Below are 18,813 nucleotides of genomic sequence, written 5' to 3' on the forward strand. Positions count from 1 at the left end.
CACCACCACCATGTCCACCACCACCACCACCACCACACCCACCTCCACCACCACGTCAACCAGCACCACACCCACCACCACACGTCCACCACAACTACCACCACCACCACATCCACCACCACCACGTCCTTCATCACATCCACTACCACCACCTCCACTACCACCACCACGTCCACCACCACATCCACCACTACCACGTCCACCACTACCACGTCCACCACCATGTCCACCACCATCACGTCCACCACCACCACGTCCACCACCACGTCCATCACCACTATATCCACCACCACCGCATCTACCACCACCACGTCCACCACCACCATGTCCACCACATCCACCACCATGTCCACCACATCCACCACCACGTCCACCAAATCACTAACAACACCATGTCCACCATCACGTCCACCACCATAACATCCACCACCACCACATCCACCACCATGTCCACAACAACCACATCCACCACCACCACATCCACCACCACCACGTCCACCACCACCATGTCCACCACCACCACCACATTCACCACGAGGCCACCACCACGTCTACCACCACCACGTCCATCACCACCACATCCACCATGTCCACCACCACGTCCACCACCACGTCCACCCCCACATCCACCACCACCATGCCACCACCACTACGCCCACCACCGCGTCCACCACCACTGTGTCCAACACCACCTCGTCAATCACCACCACGTCAACCACCACCATGTCCACCCCCACCCCCACCACCAGCATATCCACCACCACCAAGTCTACCACCACCACTATGTCCACCACCACATCCACCACCACCACCATCGCATCCACCACCACCATGTCCACCACCTTAATTTCCTATGTAATGAATAACGTTAAAAGATTTTCCAGTGGCGCATCTGCAGAAAAGTCCTCTTCCTGTTGGAAACTAAGAGGAACTTAACCCATCACCCAAACAATACATTTACGAAAAAAATGGACTGAATGAGAGCCGTGGCCTGCGGCCTTGGTGCTACAGTAATATTACACGTGGAGGCCAAGAAACCAAGCGCGTAGAAGCCCTGAGAGCACGGCCGTCACGCCGCAGATGCACGCACCGCGGCTGCCATCTGTGGGTTCTGCCCCGGTAGCTCGCGTGGTTTAATGTAACAGGCCATTGGCTTTGAATAGATCCCACAGGCTTCCCAGGAGCGGGATACACTTACAGGGGCAGATTTAATCTTCCATGAAAAATCAGTGGGATGCCAGTGGAGCATGGGACAAAGAGGCGCGAGTGGTTTATAGCCGCTGCCAAAAGGACCACTGGACATAACTTCTTCAAACAGTATATGTCCATCTTCACCATTGACCCAGTAATGCACACCAGAACCGGAGTCGTCAAGGACAACTGTGGCAATCAAACCACACACACAGGTATCTAGGTAATCCATAGGAATGCTTCTGTTGTGGGGTGGGAAGGGGGAATTCCATAAATCTAATGCCATTTGAATATAATTAAATTGGGGACTTTACTGTAAGGAAAATAGTACTTCAAGGAAGTAAGCGGCCACTAAGGCATTTATTCCACACACATGTTTATTTGTTGACAGGAAAATACACTATGCAAAATGTTTCAGTAACTGACAGCTTTTGGATAAACCTGGGCAGAATCATTCAAATTCAAACTTTGTTGACAACGAATTAGAAATGTATGGTTGTGTGTACAGCGCCCTAGGCCATAAGGGTCCACACCAAAGCTTCAAATTTAAGTTTTCTAATGTTACTAAAAAGACCATGAGACTGAAGATAACAAGCATTTGCAATGCAACAGGTAGCGCATTTACACGAGTTTAAGCTATTGGGATTGTAAATGACAAAGCATTTTATTTATGTTTTGAAACCCAAAACATAAATAAAAGGCATTGTCATTTACAATGCCAATAGCTCAAACTTGCGTAAATGTGAGACCAATTGCATTGCAAATGCTTGTTCCAGTTTGTTGTGTGTCCAAACACCCATTTGGTAGCAAGTAGCAGGTTTACCCCAACTGCCTGGTATTTAGTAAACATCAAATGAATCGCTAGTGGGCTGCCAACTATCAGGGTCGCACTGACATAGAGAATATTTACGGGCACCAAAATAAAAATGCTCACCATTAGTGAATAGCTGAAGAAGTGGCATCTATAAGCTAACTGTAATGCACAGCTATCATGCAAAAGGAAAATAATAATAGACTACTGCATAGAATATCTGTGCAATGCAGTAAAAAAAAGTACATAGATATGCAACTCAGATTCAGAGAGCACTATATTCATTCTATATCATGCATTACAATATTTTAGCTTTCTCCCACTGGAAACTTGCTCTGCCCAATGAAAGTCAATGTTAACATGTTCCCCCACGTTTCATTAAAACTCTCCCACATTGTTGTACCAAAATACATTTAAGACTTCTTTATTCATGTACATGAGGGTATACGCTGCTCATGTGTGTGCTTATATTACGTGAATGACGGTTCATTACCATTAAAGAGAGGCATAATAGATTTGCAATGTCCCTCTCTGTGACATTACTGCACACTGCCTATGCTAATTAACAAACCCTGCCCCTCTGAAACCTATTTTTTGTTTTGTTTAGGGCTCGTGCCCCCAGTACTTTTCATTTTTGTACTTGCGGTTTGCTGTTTTCAGTATCTGTATGGGCTTAAATATACAAAAGGGATGTTACTACAATCCTTAAAATAGCAAATGTGTCACAAATTGTGGCTTAAGCGAGGACGGAGGGACAGGGGACTGATTAGTTAAGTGGTGAATAAATACACCAGCCTCGTCACACTCACACTTCCTTGAAGACTTGAGAAGCCTGTCTGCTCAACTGCGACCCCTTTTTGAAGAACATGGAAATACACATGTAGCTGGGGTGGTCGCCGGGAGGATCTAGATCAGTGATACTCAAAGTACGGCCCGGGGGCCGCATAAGGCACTTCATGGCCTTTACATGCGGACTCCTGGGCAGCAGCAGCACTGCGCTGCTGTTTACTCGAGTCAGAACTAACATGAACAAGAAACGTACATATACAGCAAACACTTACTTACAGGTTAATTGCAGTTAGGAAAATGAAGTAACAAGGCCTTTAACTTTAGGAACACCTTTATTCTTAAGGGCAGCCACTAGATATACATGCTTTGTTTCCCCACCCTGACTTTACACCCCGCTGGCATCAGTGCGGCACTCGGTCACACCATAGACCAAACTTTGCGGCCCCAGAGAAAATGTTTGTGAGTACCCATGATCTAGATCAACAAAATGCGGGAGTAGTTAGACAGGAGGATGAAACAGAAGCTTGCATCTCTAAGAGGCACAAACAGGAACCAATGAAAACAAGCATTGGCATAGCCAATAGGTCTTGCCTTTAGGACCTTATAAGTGTTTAGCCATGCAACAGTTGATGTTGTTGCACCAAGGATATTGTGCTGGATAACTAAACACTTATAAGGTCCCAGAGGCGCGACCTACTGGCGATGCCAATGCTTGTTTACCTGATGGGCATTGGCTGACCGCTGCCTGGTCACTGAGGCCCTAGTGAGGTTGAATCATATTTGGGGAAGTTTTATCCTCATCAGATGATGCTGTGCAGGCCCAGGTGCAATGAGGCGCAGTCGGTGCTACCTGGGGGTGCGTTCTTTCACTTTCGATTCACGGAGCGGCCCCCCCTCACTCTGGTGAAAGCCACAAACGGGATTCAAGTCGATCTTCTCATCACACAGATAAAATGTCCCCGTTTGCTGAGGCCTTCAAAAGAGCGACCCAACTCCAGCAGTGAGGGCCAATGAGCATTGTTGAGACAAAATAATCATCGATCGATGCAACAACAACAACAACAACAAATGAACCCCGGAGAGCAGGCTCGAGACCCTCCAGCAGCAGACAGTCTTTGTATCTCTTGGCCTCAGCTGGTCGGGCCTCATCTGGGGTTTATTTCGGGGCCTGGGCTCTCTGTTGAGCCCGAGGCCAGGACAGAACCATGAGCGCGGGGTAAAGAGGCCTCGGATTAACTGCGCATGCGCGGAGAACAGACACCTCTCCCACCAAGGACCACGAGGCGCCTCGCGACACAGCAAACGCTGAGATTTCAGGGCAAAGCGTCTCGGGTTGGCTCTTCTATATTGGGGGGAAATGTCTCTCCTCTGCGCAGGCGCAGTGAGACTGAGTGTCTTCTGTCCAGGGCAGTTCACAGGCTACACTCCGTGCAAGGTCCTAACTCGGCGATAGAAAGTAGGGTCTTCGCTCCGCACATGCGCAGCTGTGACGCGCGGTCCTGCGCGTTCGCAGCCGTGAGACGCCATGTTTTGTTCGCGCGCCCGTGGATCGGCGTGAGCGTGCGCGTCACTCCGAGGGCAATAACACACCGGGACACACTCCTCACAGGCAGCCGGGTCCCCAGCGTGCCCCCACCTCTCCCCCCGGCCCTGCAGCCTCCACTGAGCGGTGCACAAGGAGAGGTGAGGCGCTCTAATCCCCGTTCCAAGCTCCATGGGGACTGTCATCTTTGTACATGCTGGAGACAGTGCCTGTTTTCCGCGCATGCGCAGTTGCACGGCGCGTGAGCCTGTCTATTCTAAGCCTGGCTGCAGCATCCTCGTTTCTAAGGTGCATTGGCGCGCTTTGTATCTGGGACATTTCAACAGCCGCGAGGGAGCTGGGGGGAGGTTGGAGCTGCTGCTGCCAGCGCTCCCAGTGTGGTCAGGGGACGGGCGGGGGGAGCATTGAAGTGTTGAAGAAGCCGAGTCAGTCCTCGGTCACTACTTGTACAGACCCCCCGAGGGATCAGAAGAGTGGCAGGAATTTGATGGTTTTGCCGCATGTGTCATACACCAGCAGAGCTGCCAAGGTTTCTGATTGCTATGTGTGACATTTTCTTAATTTCAGTGTAATTGTGAGTGACATTTAAACCACTATGAGTGACACTTTCTCATGAGCAAAATCAAGCAATGAAGACGAGGGAAACATACAATTATAAGAAATGACACCCATTGGAGCAACGAGAAACTCCTAAAAAGATCTTAAAATGTATCTGCAAAGCACCAGAAATTGAAGGGCACAGCCTAGTGCCCTTGTAGCCTGTTAGGTCAGCGGTCAAAGACTCTCCGCATCAGGCAAGCCTCAGGAGAGTGAGACTGAGGCACACATAGGTTACAGTCAGCCAGGCTCACTGCTGCTCTCAAGCCTGATAATACTGGACGAACGCTCAATCAACAGTGGAGTCACTAAGATAGGTGGTAATTCAATTCAGTTGTATGACTTTGGCCATTGCAGAAAAGCACTCGCCTTGTTGTCTGCTGTACGTATATTATTATATCCAGGGCCGGCTTGTTAGTTTGCTGGACCCCCAATGACCACCTGTGCTGCGGATTCCCTTACTACCACCCCTTTAACAGTCCCCTCAATTCTCCATAACCACTGTAGCTCGGATGCATTTAACTAGGTTTATAGCGCCACTCATACCAGTGTAGGGTGTTAGAGCACTTTACATCACACACATACACTCATTCAAAATGTGTAAATGAGTGTATAGGAATGTTACTTAAGACAAAGAACTACAAGCATCCATACTGATAGACAGTATAGTTTAGGAGGACTTGGTCTGGAGAAGCAACAAACTCATAATTCAACATCTTACTCCGTGGTTGGGGGGTTCTCTTTAATAATAACTGTTTATTTTTTTATCGAAATGACCCCTTTCTGCAACATTATAATAATGAAAGACCGAGGGGGATCATAGCGCCCTAATCTGTAACTTCCAGTTTATTTCCAGCTCTTTTATGACAGTTATTAGTTCCCTGTTCTAAACATGGGATTTTAACTTATACACTACAAAAACAAAGGTCTAAATGGCAGTCTTCTACATCAGCAGGGGAGGCTCGCTCGCGGGGGTCCTCTCTGGCTGTTATTTAATTTCCATGAACGCTCTCGGCGATGTTTCATCACTGGCCGGAAGGGGGCAGGGCCACACAGTAGAATTGCTTTCCCGTCCGGGCTTGTCTCCACAGTGCTGTTGGTAAGGTCGCGGACCCTCGCTGTGCCTCAGGACACTCCACTGGCGTCAGCACATGCGAGGGCCGGCGAGGAAGAACAGATGCAAGCAAAGCGGTCTCTTCGGGGCAGATCTCATTAGCTCCCAGGCGTGTGGCTGTTGTTAGATATGCGGCTGTCGGGAAGCCACATCTCGTCGGTAGCTGCTCCACTCCATCAAGTACAGGGCCATTGCTGATCTCTTATGCCCCCTGGCGTGCTGTTGTGTTTGGATGCGCTGTTACCGGAAGACTACAGCTCGGCGGGATCGATGGGAACGAGCTCGCAGCCTCTGTCCTCTGATTGTGCTCTGTCCTGGTTAAAATGTTTGTGTATAAAACTCTGCCTAAAATTTTAAGGCTGTTATCTATGAGGGAGATCGGTCTACAGCAACAAGGTTGTGTGCAATCGCCGTTTTTAAAAATGGGAACGATCGTGCTAGTACACCATGTCTTAGACAGTGGGGCATTGGTTAGAATATGAAAAATATTTACAACAGTGGGGCCCAAAAATCTGGTTTATATTTAATAAGATCAATAGCCAACCCATCAGGGCCTGGAGTTTTTTTGCCCGCACTCTGACGTATAGCCTCCTCAACCTTGTTTATTGATAATGGGATTCCAGGTGGCACCCTGTTAATAAAAGGGTCGGATTAAAAAGCAGGCTCTTGGTAAATAGTGGAAAAGTGACTTTCCTAGGTGGCGCTCATTATGTTGCATCTGATGGGAGTGAACGGTTGTCCAATTGATCTTTAGTGGTAGTCCAAAATATATTCCCATTATTTAAGCTGGCGGCATTAATGACCGCATCCCATTACACCTAGGGCTTTGAGATAGGACCTTGCGGAGCTTCCTGTTTGCAACTGTGCACTCCTGATTGAACCATCTAGGTTCGCGCAGTACTGTACAAATGGGTTTAGACAGCAAGGATTTAATGGTCCACTGAGTTCGGTAAAGGCGCTGATAGCCACTGGGTGTAGAACATGGCCTCTTAGCAGATGTTAATAAGATTCATGTTGCCCCTAACCATAGAACTGAATCGTTCTGTGTTATTAATGCCTCACCAGCCCAGTCTGAGGTTATCTGTAGATGGTGATCGGTCCCTAGCGAAATAACTAAGTAGAGAGGACCTACTAGTAGTGAGCACTGTTCCTACTTGAAAACTATACGTTTTCCAACAATATAACATAGACTACTAATCACTTTATACAGACAGTAACCAGTATTAAGATTTCATATACTCTTTTTTAATTTTTCAATCATAGTATTTTTTTTCAAAATTTAAACATAAGTACAAAATGTCAACAAGAGGATCACGTTCAGGCTCCTTACCCACGCACACAAGTCTCTCCACGACCTGGGCCCCAAGTACCTCAACGACCGCCTGACTTTCTACACGCCCACCCGTCAGCTAGGCTCTACAAGCCTCGCCCTCGCCGCCGTACCACGCATCCGAAGAACCACCGCCGGAGGAAGATCCTTCTCCTACCTGGCAGCCAAGATGTGGAACTCCCTCCCCATCCACCTCTGGCTGACACAGGACCATCTCGCCTTCAGGAAAAAACTCAAGACCTGGCTGTTCGAGCAGTAGCGGACCCCTCCCCAAAGCGCCTTGAGACCCTTCCGGGTGAGTAGCGCGCTATACAAATTGATATGATTGATTGTCGTGCCTCGTCAACCCTCCATCGATTGTAGGCTAGAACAACACCCGCCGTCAAAATCGGGCTTTTCCCATGTCCAAGGACCGGACCCTGATGGTCACCCACAGCCGATGTTATTCAACTGGAACCCGGCTGGGCCAGTACTCGAGTCCCCGGCTGACAAGCTGGTGTAGGCCCCAAACTAAAACTCGACGTAACTTCGTCTACAAAGCTGGAAAAAATCCCGGGATTGCACCAAAATATAACGTAGCCGTTCACTCACCCGGAGGCAGGGTAGAAATTCAGGATTTGTAGCAGGATTGTGCGGCGGAGGACGGAGGTCGGCGGAGCCGGGAGCCTATGCGGCCATCTTAGTTGCGAGCGTAGCTCCTACGTTTTGTCCATATTTGTTCGCAGATTTACCCGGTTTAGTGTTCAGACACATCACACAAGGGTCTTTCTAGGACTCTTGACTTGGGCCTCCAAATGAACATCTACTGAGGTTTGTCTGGCTAGTTTTCTGATTTCCGGGAAGAATGCTGTCACGCAGCATGTTTGTTTAGGAGATTAGACAAAGTAATCACAGTGTTTCTTACAAAAATTAAAGCGTGAATGCCGTGTGTAATTAAAAAAAGTTATCTCAGAGGAGCGCATTTGTTGTCTGAAGCAAACTAATCAAAGTAACCAGTGTAAGTAAAAAATCTGGCTACATTGTAAACGGTAAAAAAAAGTAACCAACACGTAAAAACGGACTCTGGAGCAAATGAGTTTTAAAGGTGTCCAATAGCTTCCGGTAGAGACTATATAGAAAACTGAGAAAAAGGAAAACATCACGTGAAAATGGACTCGGAAGCAAATGAGACGGGAGGAGTAAAAGCACAGAATGGGAGGCTGATGCTAGCGGTTTCTAATAGAAAGCTAAAGAAGGGAATGTTTGAGAATGGAGAAGGGGTAAATAGTTGGCAAACAAGTTGGATGGGGGTGGGGGTGGGGGAGAAGGGGAGTGAGCGAGTGGGAGGGAAGCACTGGTAAAGCGTCACGTTTCAAGAGCCTGGTGGGGTGGGGGGGGGGCGGGGGAGCCAGCGAGTGGGAGGGAGGAAAGGAGCATATGGGGATGGGGTGTGAGTGAGAGGGAGCAGAAGCCTTTGATGGTGGTGTGCGAGGCCAAGCGCGTACTGGAGAAGCGCCACACTTCAGGAGTTAACATGCATTGTGAGAAATCCGCATGGAATCTGCTTGGTCAGAGAGTTTGTTTTAACTACATTACTCTTGTCTATTTATCCCTGTGGGATAGAATAGTCGAGACCTAAAAACTTCATCTTGCAGACGAACCAAGAATCACGCTTGAATGTCACAACTTTTTAAAACAAGGTAGTCAGGAAAGTGTGGCGAATATATTGCAGCTCTTTGCATTTTGACAGCCCCAAGCAAATTTGAGAACAGAGTGGATGTATGTAGCAGAGACGAGTCTGTTCACCCAATGTGAGTGGTGATATCCGCTTTGCTGATCTGTCTGAAGTTATGATGCTGCTGACAGTAGCGTGTCTGCTAAAAGTAATGGCGTGACTGGTGGAACAGTAAAGCCAAATAAGAGACAGTTATCTTCCGACAACGCAGTCTTCATGACTAAGACCAGTAACACTGAAGACTCTGAGACTCACAGCAGTAATTTCTCCTTTCAGAGCGTTATTGCTGCAGATGGAGTGAAGCCAAGAAGTAAGCACATTACTAAGGTACCAACAACGTTCAATATTGTTCATTTTTATTAACTGTTTCTCTTTTGCAGCATTTGGAAATGCATTTTCTAGTTTTGTTACTTTTTGTTTAATTTTTTCTTGTAGGTTGTTACCTTTGGTTTAAAGGGAAAGATGTTGTAGTGTGTGATCTTAATGCTGCAGTTTGCATTTCATTACCATTATTTACTTATCCTGGAAAATCTCCAGGGTGTAGGAGATTTGTTGTTCCAGAGTTCATTTTTCAGCTTCTGGGCAGTTGTCGCTCTGTGGCGATCTGTGGTCCTGTTTCTCTGCTCTTCTTGTAGCAGCTCCTATCAGAGCTTCATCCTCCCGCCAACGATAATAAGATGCCAGGCATCACACAACACAGACTATGTTGGGTTAAGTCCATCTGCTCTGCGCAGTTAGAGCAAAGATAAAGTTCTCCGGACCCATCAGGCTGTGAGTGTAACCTAAGGGCCTAAGATGAAATGTAGAGCTTACCTCCTTCCTGAGTGGCTCCAGTCTGCTGTGTGCAGACCCTATAGCTGGCAGCACACTGGAGTATGTATGTATAAATCAGATTATGTTGGAAGTAATCTGCAATATAGTGGCAGGCAGCACCCTGCCATAGAGTAGGATTTTTCATAGTATTTTATTTCCTGACACATTAATGGAGATTGTCTTTTAACAGGCAGAAGAACAAGACTGAGGAGGGATTTAAGCGGGAACTCCCCAGTCCAGGTAGACTTTACCTGCTACTGCAGGCTTGCGTAAGCTGCTGCTGCTTTTTGTTGTTTTATCATTTTAAAACTCACTTCACGCGCACTTGCACCGCGCTGCTCGACTTAGGACGCAGTCGCTTATTTGCGCATTGGGGACATCTTCTGGGGTCATAGCTAGTTTAGCTCTTACCTGCACTATAATTGTACCGCCACTCGCACTTTGCGGGACCTAGGACTTCTTGGAGACCGCATCGCGGTATTTTGGGTGCCATCTTGAGTGTGGGTAGCCAGGAGGTGCCGAATAACGGGCGCCATCTTGGGTGTGGAGCCATAGATCTGCCTCGCAGGACTCCCGCGCTCTGAGGAGGGATTTAAGCGGGAACTCCCCAGTCCAGGTAGACTTTACCTGCTACTGCACGCTTGCGTAAGCTGCTGCTGCTTTTTGTTGTATTATCATTTTAAAACTCACTTCAAGCGCACTTGCACTGCGCTGCTCGACTTAGGACGCAGTCGCTTATTTGCGCATTGGGGACATCTTCTGGGGTTATAGCTAGTGTAGCTCTTACCTGCACTATAATTGTACCGCCACTCGCACTTTGCGGGACCTAGGACTTCTTGGAGACCGCATCGCGGTATTTTGGGCGCCTTCTTGGGTGTGGGTAGCCAGGAGGTGCCGAATAACGGGCGCCATCCTGGGTGTGGGGCCAGAGATGTTATGTTATGTTATGTTATGATGGTGATTTATATAGCGCACGGCTACTCGGGCAGAGTGTCCCGGCGCTGTACAGATCTGTAGAGGGAGTCAGAGCAAAAACCAAACACACTAAAGGCTGAAAAGCCAGGTCTTAAGGCTTTTCCTGAAAGACAAGAGATTGTCAGTTTTTCTCAGTGAAAGGGGGAGCTTATTCCAAAGCTGCGGGGCACAAGCTCTGTAAGAGCGACCACCAATGCGTGCGTGCTTTACAGCTGGGACGACAGCTAAGGCTTGAGTGGCTGAACGTAAGGATCTAGCAGGATGATAGAACTGAACATGTTTCCTAAGGTAGACTGCACCCGTACCATGCAAGGATTTAAAAGTCAAGGTCAGAGCCTTGAAGATGATACGCTTCCTCACCGGGAGCCAGTGCAGTGAATCAAGGAGGGTCGAGGTATGGGACCTGCGGCTCAGGCCAAAAATGGCCCTCGCGGCAGAGTTCTGTACAGTCTGTAAGCGAGCTAGGAGGTACTCTGGGAGACCTAAATAGAGCACATTGGCGTAGTCGAGCCTAGATCCAATCATTGCTTGTACAGTAATTCTCCTATGAACCTGCGACAATAGAGGGAGACATTTCCTGAGTGTTCGCAGTAGGCCAAAACATTGGCTGACTAGGGAAAGGATCTCGGGTTTAAAGGTGAGACCATTGTCAAATTTGACACCCATATTCTTGGCGACCGCAGTAGGGGAAGAAGGAGGATGCATATCTGCCGGCCACCAGGATTTCCATTGGGTATCAGGAGAACAGCCAAAAAATAGGATTTCAGACTTGTCTGAATTACATTTGAGCTGGTTCTGCTGAAACCAGGAGAAGACCGCCTCCAGGCAGCTTTGGATGGAGTCACCTGCAAAATAGGAGTTCTTATCGCAGGTGAAGAGCAGCTGCGTATCGTCAGCGTAGGACACAATACGCGCGCCATAGGTCTCCACTAGTTCAGCCAATCAATCAATCAATCAATCAATCAATCAAGACATTTATAGAGCGCACTACTCACCCGTAGGGTCTCAAGGCGCTAGGAGGGGGGGGTGCAGTTACTGCTCGAACAGCCAGGTCTTGAGCTTCTTCCTGAAGGAGAGGTGGTCTTGGGTCAGGCGCAGGTTGGTCGGGAGGGAGTTCCAGGTCTTGGCGGCCAGGTAGGAGAAAGACCTTCCTCCTGTTGTCGCTCTTCGGATGCGGGGGACGGCGGCGAGGGCGTGGCTGGTTGATCTGAGGTGGCGCTTGGGAGCGTAGAAGTTGATTCGGTTGTTGAGGTAGCTCGGGCCTTGGTCGTGTAGGGCTTTTTGTGCGTGGGTGAGGAGACGGAAGGTGATTCTTTTGTTGACGGGGAGCCAGTGCAGGTCTCTCAGGTGTCCGGAGATGTGGCTGTTTCGTGGGATGTCGAGGATGAGTCTGGCTGAGGCGTTCTGGATCCGCTGGAGTCTCTTCTGGAGCTTGGCGGTGGTTCTGGCGTAGAGGGCGTTGACGTAGTCCAGTCGGCTGGTGACGAGGGCCTGGGTGACAGTCTTCCTGGTCTCGGTGGGGATCCACCAGAAGATCTTCCGTAGCATGCGCAGGATGTTGAAGCATGACGAGGAGACGGCGTTGACTTGTCTGGTCATGGAGAGGGAGGAGTCCAGGATGAAGCCCAGGTTGCGTGCGTGGTCTGTCGGTTTGGGTGCGGTGCCCAGGGCGGGGGGCCACCAGGAGTCGTCCCAGGCGGAGGGCGAGGAGCCCAGGATGAGGACCTCCGTCTTGTCTGAGTTCAGTTTCAGGCGGCTGGTCGTCATCCACTCGGCTACATCTCTCATCCCTTCGTGCAGGTTGGCTCTGGCGGCGGCGGGGTCGTTGGTCAGGGAGAGGATCAGCTGGGTGTTGTCGGCGTAGGAGATTATGTTGAGGTTGTGTTGGCGTGCGATGGCCGCGAGGGGGCTCATGTAGACGTTGAAGAGGGTGGGACTCAATGAGGATCCTTGAGGGACGCCGCAGATGACTTCGGTGGCCTCTGACTTGTACGGTGGTAGGCGGACTCTCTGTGTTCTTCCGTCAAGGAAGGAGGTGATCCATTCCAGTGCCTTCTCCTGGATTCCGATGTTGCCGAGGCGCTGCACTAGGGTGCGGTGGCAGACAGTGTCGAATGCCGCGGAGAGGTCCAGGAGGATGAGGGCCGCTGTTTCTCCGTTGTCCATCAGGGCTCGGATGTCATCGGTGGCGGCGATGAGGGCGGTCTCGGTGCTGTGGTTGGCTCGGAAGCCAGACTGTGAGGGGTCGAGGGATCCATTCGTCTCGAGGAAGGCGGCCAGCTGTTTGTTGACGGTCTTTTCGATGACTTTGGCCGGGAACGGGAGGAGCGAGATGGGACGGTAATTCTTGAGTTCGGTGGGGTCCGCTGTAGGTTTCTTGAGTAGAGCGCTGAGTTCGGCGTGCTTCCAGCTCTCAGGGAAGGTGGCGGTGTCGAAGGAGGTGTTGATGATGTCCCGCAGGTGGGGTGCGATGACAACGTCGGCCTTGTTGAAGACGCGGTGAGGGCAGGGGTCGGTCGGAGATCCGGAGTGGACGGAGTTCATAGTGCGGACGGTGTCTTCGGTGCTGATCGGAGTCCAGGCGCGGAGGGTGGTGGTGGGTGGCGTTGCTGCGGTTGTGGCGTGCGTCGGTTGGATGCTGAAGCTGTTGTGTATGTCCGCGATCTTGTTGTGGAAGTAGGAGGCGAGGGAGTTGCAGAGGTCTTGCGATGGGGTGATGTCGCCAAAGGGGAGAGGTAAATGTTAAATAAGGTGGGACTAAGAACTGATCCCTGTGGCACTCCCACATCAAGTGATGGAACTATTGCTGAAAAAGGTGATGACCAGATCATTTGTTGGCGCTCGGTGAGGAAGGACTTAAGCCAATTGAACACCGTCCCTCTGATTCCGATCTCATGGAGTCTAAAAAGGAGCCGGTTGTGAGGGACGGTGTCAAAGGCCGCTGAGAGATCGAGTAATACCAGCATTGCCTTCCCTCCGCGATCTGTCACTTCCTTAATAGACTCAGTTACCTCCAACAGTGCAGTTTCTGTACTAAGGTTGGAGCGAAAACCTGACTGCGTCTGATGCAGAATGTCATGAGCTTCTAAAAATTTTGACAGGTGGAATGCACATGTTTTTCTGCGAGTTTGGCAAGGGCAGGAAGCAGAGATATTGGCCTAAAGTTCGAGTGTTCTAGGGGGTTCAAATTAGTTTTTTTTATTAGAGGGATGACATGACCTTTTTCCAGGCCTTCAGGACCTCACCAGAGGAGAAGGAGGCATTAAGAAGAGGGTTGATCAAAGGATTAAGAACATGGGACATTTTAGAAAGGATTTTAGCGGGACAGGGATTTCAGTTTTTGTAACAAAGCAAGCGAAGCCTCCGACGACAGGGGTGGAAAATCTGAAAGAATATGGGTGTCCTGTGAAATGTTCATAGCAGATGAAAGGGAACCAAGATCTGAGGCAGAGGCAATAGGCGGAAAAGATGCCTGGATGTTAAGAATTTTATTGAAGAAAAAGCTGGCCAGCTGATTGACCCAGGATTCGGAGGGAGAGAATTTAGGGCTAGAAGCAAGGGGGGAAGTGAATTCCCTGACGAGTTTAAATATTTTCTTACTGATGTTGCAAGCTGAGTCAATTCTTTTAGCGAAGAAAACTTTCTTCGCCATTGTGATTGCTTTATGATAGGTCTTAGTAAGATTTTTAAATCTTATTTTCAGGAGGGCATCATAGTTTTTCCGCCACAATCGTTCGGCTTTCATGCAGCTTTTCCTAATCTCGTGAAGTTCGGTGGTAAACCAAGGGGCTGAAGTACATTGAGATGTTTTAGATCTGGCAGGAATGGGCGCTAGTTCATCAAAACGTTGAGCGAGCCAGGACTGCAAACTAGAGAGATCCTGCTCAAGATTGCCGGTCAATTGACAAGGATGGAATGCCAATGACTGCTCCAGCATATCGGTGGTAACACGGTGGAAAGGACGGAAAACCGTAGGTTGAGTGCCATTTTCAGTACAGGCGGATTTAGAAAGACCCACGATATCAAAGTTTAACAGGCAATGGTCTGACCAAACCACAGGAAGTGGTGGATAAGATTGAATAGGCATGGAAGAAAAAACTTGCTCTAACAGATGACCTTTATTATGGGTTGCTTCAGAAAAATAAGGTAGGAGATCAAACATGCTAGTAACATCACTTAATTTAACAGAGTCGACAGACTCAGGTTCGTCCATATGGATGTTGAAATCCCCAAGAAGAAAAAGATGCTTATATTTCATTGCAAGAGGGGATAAGGCCTGATGGAGTTTATCACAGAAAGGGCACAGGTTGCCAGGTGCTCGATAGACCAATAAACCGGCACAGGAGTGATGCGGGGAAAAGGATAGGCAGAAGCCAAGCGATTCAACCCCAGGAATGGTGTCAATTTCAAGCACTGAGCAGGTATATCGCTTGTCTACCACTATCGCCACTCCTACTCCTCTTCCTAACTCTCGGTCTTTCCTCACAATATAGTAGTCAGGGGGGAGGGCAGTGGAAATGTCGGGACTGGAGGAATCACATAGCCAGGTCTCCGTAAGAAAGAGACATGACGGCTTCCGTTCTGAGAGTAAGTTGAAGAGGTCAAGGGCGTGCTTGCCAAGTGATCGAGTATTTAAAAGCATGCATGGGTGCAAATGGGCCTTCGCAGTGGTCTCCCCAGCAGTATTATTTAAGCCGGAAATGCCAGACATACGAGAGCTTGACAGCAGCACCACTGGTTCAGCAAAGGAATTCCCTGTTGCATTTGGTACTCCATTAAGGTGTCTGGAGATTTAAGCGCCTTCCCTGGTGTGGCATAAAGACCGATTGATCAGGATGATCCACTGTTGAAATTACTGTCCGCAGGCAGATCGCCAGGGCCTACGCAAGGACCTTAGTCTCAAAATTAGGCAGGGAGATAGGTATAGAAGACCCACACTCAGTTGCTGGTTCGTCCATTTTTGGGATGACCACCGCCTCAGACGTTCTTTGGTCCTCTTATTTTCAGGCAGTCTGAAACCTCCTCTGGAGGCACTCCTTGATTTTATCCATCATGCTTTTATATAATTCTAAGGGGAGCTCATTGGACCCCGTCGCTTGCCCTGTTTGCAAGGTTCCTATTGTCTTATTTATTAGTCTACTGTCAGGTCTTTGTCTAGTGCGTCTCAGTCCTCATTCGTGAACATTGGCAGGGTCAGGTCTTTCAGGAAGTCTCTCCCAGTATTTCCGTCCCCTTGTTGTCTGTGTCCTCAAGGATCCAGTTCTGTCCTTTGTCTTGTCTCTCTAACCATGTAAGTAACTCATTGGCTTTATCCCCCACATCATAGAGACAATGCTGGGTAGCCAGCGCATGAGTGCCCGCTATTTTCCATTACTGCTCTCAATGTGTGCTGCTTCAGTTGATGGTGTAATGGGAGAGAAACTGATTCCCCACTTGCCAGGCGTGCCTCCCGGAAAACATATTCCCTGTTCTGAGCCTCGCACTTCAATTTACGTTCCTTTGGCATTCCCCCAATCACTGCCTTGAATTCATCCTATAGCACACAAGCTGATTCAACAGGCAGCCCGTTCTCCTTAAAATAGAAGTCTGCTCCATCTCTCATACGAGCTTTGAACGTCTTGTCTTATAAATATCATGGATCAACCCTTGGGGGTAGCATGAAGTCCACAACCGGACCATCGAGTTGCACCACCACCAGCGAATGGTCTGAGATTCCCCCTGCTATGTGTGTAGCGGCACTATAATCAACTTTATGGACAGTCTGGGTGAAAAGATAGTGCAGGCATTCCAGACTACCATGTGCAGCAGACCGGTGCCTCCGGTTCTGATACCCCCTTCCCTCTAGGGGCATTTAGGAGTATAATGAATATAGTATAGGTGCAGTTCTGTCACTCCAGTCACCCCAATGCATTTATGCTCTGTCGTAAGCGTCTAATCCTTCCACCGGATGAGTCAGTCTTGTCTGGGTCTCTTTCCTGTTTCCCGGCACTTGAATGGCACGCGCAAACACTCGAGAGAGCAGAGACCCACCGGCAGGCTTTTGTGGAGTGCTTTGGTCCTGGATGTAGTGCTGCATTCAGTAGGGCACCCACTCTGTTTTTTCTTTGCAGTTGCCTGAAGATCAGCAGTCCCAAGGTAGCAGTCACACCTGGCCTGTCGGTAAGTGCAGCTCCTCTGGAGGCCCGACCGTCAGCAATTGAGCCCACACTGTGGTCGGCTGGACCACAGGCGTAAGCTCAGACAGGGTGTTCGACACTGGAGTAAGTGTAGTCCCTCATGGGCCTCTGACACAGAATAGTCTGGAATTCAGCCACTAAAAGCCCAACTCAGGCTTTCCAGGAAGCCAGTAGATTCAGACCCTGTTGTGTTAGGAATTTGGCAAATGCAACCTTGAACGGGCGGGTTGGCAGCACACAATCGTCCAACTGGGCCTCAACAATCACGTTGTCGTAGCGTATTATTTTCTGCGCTGAACTGTTGGGAGAGACTTGGGGGTGGAGGTGGGGGGTGTCCCTTAGACTAGCACTCTCACATTGCATTTATCCTTCGCACACCAACGCCCTAAACACGCACTTGATGTTAGCTCAAAGTTTGGGCACATGTATAGAAATGGAGCATTACATGGGTGTGTCAGTAGGACGCAACTCCACTGACCATGATGCAAAGATCACATCAGGCTATTGATCCTTACAACAGGGTGCATTGCCACCACCGCTCTAGCTGTTAAACCCATGACAGTCCTCTGCCTTAAATAAGGGCACAATTGGTGTGACCCTCCAGGTCACAGGACCGGTCCAAGACCTCTCATAGTCCCTTGTTAGAAGTTGCACAGTGCTGGAGTGGCAGAAAAATCTCATGTAATTGTTTTGTTTTTTTTACTTTGTAGTGGATTTACCCCAGTAACGTCCAGTTACAAGTTTGACGCCATGGACTGGGCAGTTGCCACGAGGAACAGATTCTTCTGCCTGTCAAACCACATGCCATTCACTATTTCATAGTGTTTTTCTGCTTTTATTTACCACTTTTTTAAGCAGGTGGTAGATATATGCATGTGGTTGGTTGGGGGGAGATAGGTGAAGCAAGGGAGGGAAGGGGAAAGCATTTTCTAACAGAGGGAGTAAGGTACATTTTATTTGCATGATTAACAAAAATCTTACGATTACTGCATTCTTAAAGGAAACACACCAATTTAAATACAGACCAACAATTTTAAAATTTCAAAAAATCCAAATTAGTTTTCTTAAATAACACAAACACAATTTATAGACATTACATCGGACCGTCATCTTTCCAGGACTTAATATCAATTGTGTCAATTAATATTTCTGTAATTTATGTGTGATGTCATAAAAATAGTCCTAAATGTTGTCCTTAATTATCTTAGACTTCCAGATTTCCTGTGGGCAACTCACAAGTATCCAACTTCTTTTTAACAAGTATTAAAAATGTAGTAAAATTGGCGTTCATTTTAATACCCGACGGTCTAAAAAAAACTACCATGGCATGTCTGCAGGTACGAACAACTCTGCCAATGAAGCAGTTTTTCAAATATTGTTTTCTTTCTGCCATCATTACTACACATATACAACAAAATGCAAAATACTTTCGTCCCATAGGTTGCATAGGCTGCACATAGTCGGCTTAGATGTTCTCAACCAGGGCACTAAATATTTTAAGCCAGGTAAGTTGCCGAATTGTGCTTTCATAAAGGTGTTTTTGGTTTGTAGAGACCATGGTATTTCTAAATATGGTTGGACCTTAAGACTTGTATATTCCTGGACCAACATCCATGCGTGGGATCTCTTAATAAACAGTTCTTTGTCTTTTAAAAGTGACATTTTTTTTTTCCCCAAAAACCTTTATTAAGGAATATCAACATGGCAGACACAATACACCGTGCAGAACCGCCGCGCGCGGTAGCAAGATAAATTACAGT

At 48.4% G+C, this 18,813-nt stretch overlaps 1 protein-coding gene across 1 annotated transcript in view; it reads left to right on the plus strand.

Annotated features, from left to right (window-relative positions):
• The first annotated feature begins 4,348 nt into the window (after nucleotides 1-4,348).
• LOC144806103 (uncharacterized) overlaps nucleotides 4,349-18,813 on the plus strand; it is a 31,434-nt gene continuing 16,969 nt past the window's right edge. Inside the window, exons 1-2 of the mRNA XM_078672540.1 lie at nucleotides 4,349-4,474; nucleotides 9,366-9,416. The gene's annotated coding sequence lies outside the window, so the exon portion shown is untranslated. The remainder of the gene's footprint in view (nucleotides 4,475-9,365; nucleotides 9,417-18,813) is intronic.

The sequence above is a fragment of the Lissotriton helveticus genome (assembly GCF_964261635.1).
Source record: "Lissotriton helveticus chromosome 1_1 unlocalized genomic scaffold, aLisHel1.1 SUPER_1_unloc_45, whole genome shotgun sequence".
NCBI classification, from domain to species: Eukaryota; Metazoa; Chordata; class Amphibia; order Caudata; family Salamandridae; genus Lissotriton; species Lissotriton helveticus.